Source organism: Serinus canaria, chromosome 8, assembly GCF_022539315.1.
Source record: "Serinus canaria isolate serCan28SL12 chromosome 8, serCan2020, whole genome shotgun sequence".
Taxonomy (NCBI): Eukaryota; Metazoa; Chordata; class Aves; order Passeriformes; family Fringillidae; genus Serinus; species Serinus canaria.
The window spans coordinates 18,175,367-18,181,163 of record NC_066322.1 but is presented as its reverse complement, the minus strand read 5'-3'; the positions used below and the strand labels follow the sequence as shown (position 1 = coordinate 18,181,163).

The 5,797-nt window shown below is 42.3% G+C and overlaps 1 long non-coding RNA gene across 1 annotated transcript; it reads left to right on the top strand.

Moving 5' to 3' along the window:
* Window positions 1–1,268: 1,268 nt before the first annotated feature.
* LOC115483911 (uncharacterized) lies at window positions 1,269–4,977 on the top strand. Its single transcript, XR_003944646.2, has 3 exons — window positions 1,269–1,398; window positions 2,729–2,825; window positions 4,848–4,977. It is a non-coding gene; the product is annotated as an uncharacterized LOC115483911 (long non-coding RNA).
* The last annotated feature ends 820 nt before the right edge of the window (window positions 4,978–5,797 follow it).

Here is a 5,797-nt window from a genome sequence, read left to right as displayed (position 1 = left end):
ATTCAAAAATTAACTCCAAATTGATCATGCCTATGACTTTGTGAATTTGCTTTCTACGAGCATACATGCACTTGAAATTACCTTTCATGAATATTTGAAAAAGCAAATTTTCAATTAGATATTTCATATGCTTGCAGAAAATAATTTTTCAGTGATATATTTAATTGTGAGATTTGGATTTTACATCCTGCTGCCTGATATTTGTGATCTGTGGGACTGCATATTTGAAGGCGTCCAGGAAGGTTTTAGCTGGATAGAACACTTTGGAAAACCTTTGCCTTGTGAATTACAGGATTCATCAAGAAGCAAAAACAAATGAGAATATACAAGAAAACAAGAAACTGTGAAAATTTTCATTTGAAAACTTTTTAAAAAATGTATTGAACATTGTACTTCAGCATGAGTAAATCTTAGAGGCCAATTTCTCCTCATTTGTGCTGTCAGGCCATGATCATGGACAAGTTCAGTGACTATGTCCAAGCAGAATAATTTTAAGGAAGTGATTGTTTGGATTTTTGGCCATTGAAAACAAGAATCATGATAGATTGCAATGGCTGATAGTTTAGGGTAGCTTAGAAAAAGTGATATACATGCAATGACTGTCATTGGAGCTCCACCATGGGATGTGTGGTTTCAATTAGAAGCTGACTTCACTAAAGAAGTCCTAGATCTAACAAGGTGTTTGTATAGATCTGCTCTTATGGTGTATACAGTTTAAACATTATCTAGAGCCAGATGACTTGCAGGAAGAACTGAAGCTGAAAACAATATTCTTGCTAAGGGTCGTAAGAGAAATGATAGTTTGGCAAGTCTTTCATATCAGGAGGATAAACCAGAACCAGCAAGTGAGATGAGAGGATGGGGTGTGGGCCTGCTCGGCACAGGTATCTCTGTGTTCCTAGAAACAAGGAGAAGTAGGAAGGATGCTTGACCCGTCCATGGATGCAGTAGGGTCAGTTCTGGCCAGAGCTGTGATGTGTGGGGAGGCTCAGAGGAGAAGCTGCTGGCAGCCCAGGAAGGTGAGCTCACCCAGTTGGAACAAGGGGAAGGGGCTGCTCAGGGGGACCAGCCTCAGTGAGGCTTGCACCTGGCCTTAGCAGCCCCTGTGCTACGAATCTTACAGGGGAGGAGACCTCCTCATCCATAAGGAGTCTGGGAATGCACTTTTAAATTTCAGTTTAGTTTTTATTTTGTGAGTTCATTTTCAGTTCAACCACTTTGCTGGACTAAATGTGTCCTGATTTCATCTTTCACCTTGGCAGCTGAATGGAGTATTCCCTATGGCTGATCCAAGGCACCTTCTCACTGGTGGAGCAAGGAAATATACACACACAAGTGTTCCCTCGGAACAGGAGAGTGGTTTCCCACCTGGAGTTACTGGAGCCAGCTTGAGGGCAGGTAACAGGCAGTGCTGGGTCTGTCTCCCTCATCAGGCACAGCCAGTGCCTCTAACAAGCAGCAGGGGAGGGAGAAATTGTTTATGATGCATAAGGTACCATAAGAGATACCATACAACTCAAAAATAATTGAATCAGGTTCTGAAACTGAGACAACCAAATTTTTCAGCATGACCAGCCTTGGTTTGCCAGGATATTGAGTACCTTGAATTCCATGTTCAAATATTTTGCAAGCTAAAATACTGATTATTGGAAGAAATTTGTGAGTAAGTTAAAGCCAGCAATTATTTGGGGAAAGTTCCGAGTGATTTTTAGATAATTTAAAAACAGGAAATGTGGGATGAATAAATTATTTTGTTATGTTGCATCTTCATCTCTAGTTTGAATAGTGAGAGAGAATCTGGCCCCAGTGCCTAGAAGTCATACTCAAGGATTGGATTTCCCATGTAAAAGCTATACAGTGTGATAATACAGTTGTACTGCATATTCAGTTTTGATATGTAACCTTTTAAATAAGTTGGAATACTCTTTGTGCCTATACTGGCACACACGGAGAGATCATAAACAATAATTTTGTAAAGGTCACTTCCTCACTAAGCGCTTGAGCTCATGGCAAGAGCAGCATAGGACTATTAAAGGACCTTTGTGCTTCTATTTTTTGGTGTCTGTTAATATTTTTGTGGCTTTGAAGCTCTGTTTAATATAGAGGCTGTGTAGTGTCCCATGCCATGGGTCTGTCTGTGCAGGTCTGTGCAGTGAGACCCTGGGCTGCCTGCCTGTGCATTTTAACAGCAAATGCCTGCTGGCCATAGGATCTGGGTTACTTGCAGTGTGGAGCAGCATGCCTGAGGCTGGCAGCATCCTTCCTGCTGGGAATGAGGGAGAACACAGCAAGATGCAAAGGATGGACACTTTTGTGTCAGTAGCACCTCAAGACAACCAGGTATCAGGAACCTGGGCAATTCATGAGTGGCTGAGGGATCTGCACAAGTTTAGAGTTACCTGATGCTTGCCAAGTTCAGCTGCACAGCACATTGCTCGGGTTTTCCTGCTGCTGCCCTTCTAAGGTGCTAATAAAGTTGTTAGTTGAATAAATTTTTTTGGTCCAGTGGAAATTCTCTTGGTCTTGCTTGTCTCCAGCAAAACACTTTGTCTCAGAGGAAATGCTTGGAAGTTTATAGTCCATCCAACCAACATTAAACCCACGTATATCTGCTGGTCTTCAGAAACAGAAGGACATTTTGTTACAAACTCCCTTAATGCTATACCTGTTGGACTGTTCTTTGCTGTGATTGACAACATGGCCTAAATCAATATCCTTTTATTTTCAGATCTCTATTATTTTGAAGAAATCCACATTTGTCCTGCAGACAGTGTAGGGAGAAGTTATTCCTCACTGTAGTGGCATAAGAAGATACCCTCAGCAGGGTAAGTGGTGTTATTAAAATGGCCCCTAGCCTGAATGTGTGTGGTATTTTCTGGGGGGGCAATAGAGTAGGAGGCTGAGATGGTGCATTTTAACTCTCAGATGTTTTCTTGACGCTGCTGCCTGCTGGTGTAAAGCCACCGTGGCTCACAGAAGGAACAGGATGTTTGTAAGGATATTGGCCATACACAGAGGGGTTGTAACTGGAAAACACCACAGTGTGCCTGGAGAAAGGATGCTTGATGTTGCAGGCATGGTCTCCCTAGTGGGCCGAGGTTGGTGCTGCCCACACAGGAGGTGACTCATCCTTCTGCTTGTGAGGACACTCCCACACCTGCTCTGGCACAGCTGGAATTGCCCTGGTCCCAGACTCAGCACTATGCAAAGCCAGGGCCAGAGCTGGGGAACAGCCCAGGTACCCTTCCAGCTTCTGCTGTCGCCATCCATGCTGCTGTGGTGTTTATTCAATATTCAGAATATTTTTTAAAATTATTCACTTCTCTCTCAGTGAGAAGCCCTTGAATGTATGATTCAAAGCTTTGATTTTCTCTTTTGTGGAAGACCTGTGCCTAGCACCTGTCTGTGATCTTGGGGAGGTTACATGCACTCAACAACAGAGCTATGTCAGCCTGAAAGTTTAAATCACTCAGGTGTCTCTTATCCTGGAAAATCTCTTCCCTCATTCTGAGGGCAAACTGATAAAAATCCATATTTCCTATATTTAAAGTATCAATGGTGCTAGCTCCTTCTGCATTAATAGATTGTCTATTTTATGGGGTTCTTAATAACTCACCTAAATTTTAACCAATTTGCTTAAATGAATTTTAAGGAAGGTCATAACATTATAAAAGTATGTATTTGTACTCGTTCAACATCACTCTACAAACCGTAGCTGTTTTTTTCTCAAGCTGATAATTGCAGCTAGCCTTTGGCAGCATTTGTCTGACCTTCCCTACTTTCCCCCGCTCCCTGAATCAAAAAGAATTTTTGGTAAGATACTACAAAATCTTCCCCAAAAAGGGGTAGAACTTCAATCTCATAATAAGGAATAAAAGAGGTAATTTCCCTTGTGATTGATAAGCATAATATTTAAATGAACCTGCTTTATGGAATGGTGAAAAATGGTTGGAGCACTTAAAAAATGAATTGAATATGCAGAAAATAGATTCCCTATAAAAAATAATATAAATTTGTAAATGCAGAATACAAAATTATTTATAGATGTTGAATGAACAAATTAATTTGGCTGACATTACCTTCCATTTGCATAGAAACCATCTTTCACGTTTTCCGTGTAGACCATTTTCTATGTTCTGCTGTGACTGAGGGAAAAACAAAACACATGAGTCCTTTAAGGCAAGAGGAAAACATCCCGAAAGTCATGTTAACTGATTCCAAGAGTTGTACAGCAGGCAGAGATTCAGGGAATGACAAAGGCACGTGCAGAGAGGGAGGCAGCGATGCCAGGGAAACAGCTGGTGTCTGAAAAGCCCAGTTTGCTGTTCCCCTTACTCTCTGCATGAAGGCTGGGGTGGAGGCCTTTGCTGATCAGGCCAGGCTCTAGCCAGGATACTGCTGGGGAGATGCTGCTCTGGAACTCGTGGCTTGGGAGGCCCCAGCCAGCTGGGATCAAGTACAGCAAAACCAGGTCCTAACTCCACACTGCCATGGAGAACTGTAAAACCAGCTTCTGGCTTGACCATGTGGACGCAGTGGGAGTGACTGTACCAAGGAGAGGTCTCTGGGGTGGGCTTGTTTCAGTTCTCCTTACACAGTAGACATTGCTCCTAGACTACCTGGATACCTGTGGACATGTCTGGGTACTTCTGGCTCTTCTATCACAAGACTTGGAAGCAAAGTTTTAATCTGTGGGTCTTTGTTTCTCTAATTCTTTTTGATCACCCTAAAGCTGAACAGCTGGTGAAGGCCAAAGATATGTGTTTAAGGCACCAGTGCTGCAAACAAACCACAGCATGGTTCTGTTATGTTATGTCATAACAGCATCCAGCCCATTTCTTGTGCAGGAGGACCTACGCAAACAGCTCAGTACATGCAGCTAAATTGCACAAGCAGAGTCCAGCTCCTGAGCCTCACAGAATGTCTGGGAACAGCCACAGGCTGGTTTAGAGGCCAGGAATGATTCCTCCTCTTCCATCCTTTCCCATCTTCTTGGTGAGAAGTACAAGAAACACCCATTTATTCTTCCTAGATCAAGCTGTAGCTCATCCATAATGAGACATGCTGGTATCCTTTCTTGCTACTCAGGCACATAAAACACTCTACAAGTTTTTCCAGGGTTAAAACCTCACTGAGTTGAGCCTTGCATTGTGACACTGCATGACCAAAAGCAAAGTGCAAGATGCCTAAAATTCAGGACCTTAATTTAGCTCACTTTTGTTGGGACATTTCAGAATGGATAATGACATATGAATCCAAAAGACAATGTTTGTATAAAAAAACTAATAAATGTTTCCAATTTCTTCCACAAGCATTTAAGAAAAAAAAAAAAACCATTAACAACTATGCTGTCCTGTTCTGTTTCAATGTTGAAAGTAGTAGCAAACTCTTTGAAATTGGCTATTCACAGTAACTGTGGCCACAGGAAGGAAACTATAGTGTCAAGGTATTAGGAAGAGAGAAGCAAAAAAAAAAATAGGTTGCCCGTTCTCTTTTCTTTCATCTCTTGCACAGTTTGGCAGAGAGTTCAGGAAGGGGCTTTTCGCCTCTTCAGGGAGAGACATAAACTTGGACCACACATTCTCAAACACTGCCAGCTTGTCATTCAGCTCATGCGTTCAAGATGTTGCATATTAATAGCGCTCCCTGATGACTGGTGGGTAGGGGTCTCTCCACCTATACAAAATAAGCCTCTTGGCACAACAAAGTACAAAAGAGGCCCATACAGGGAGAAAATGCACTTGAGAACTGGTTTGGAGAAACTCTGCACAGATGCTTATGTGCAGATGCATATTTC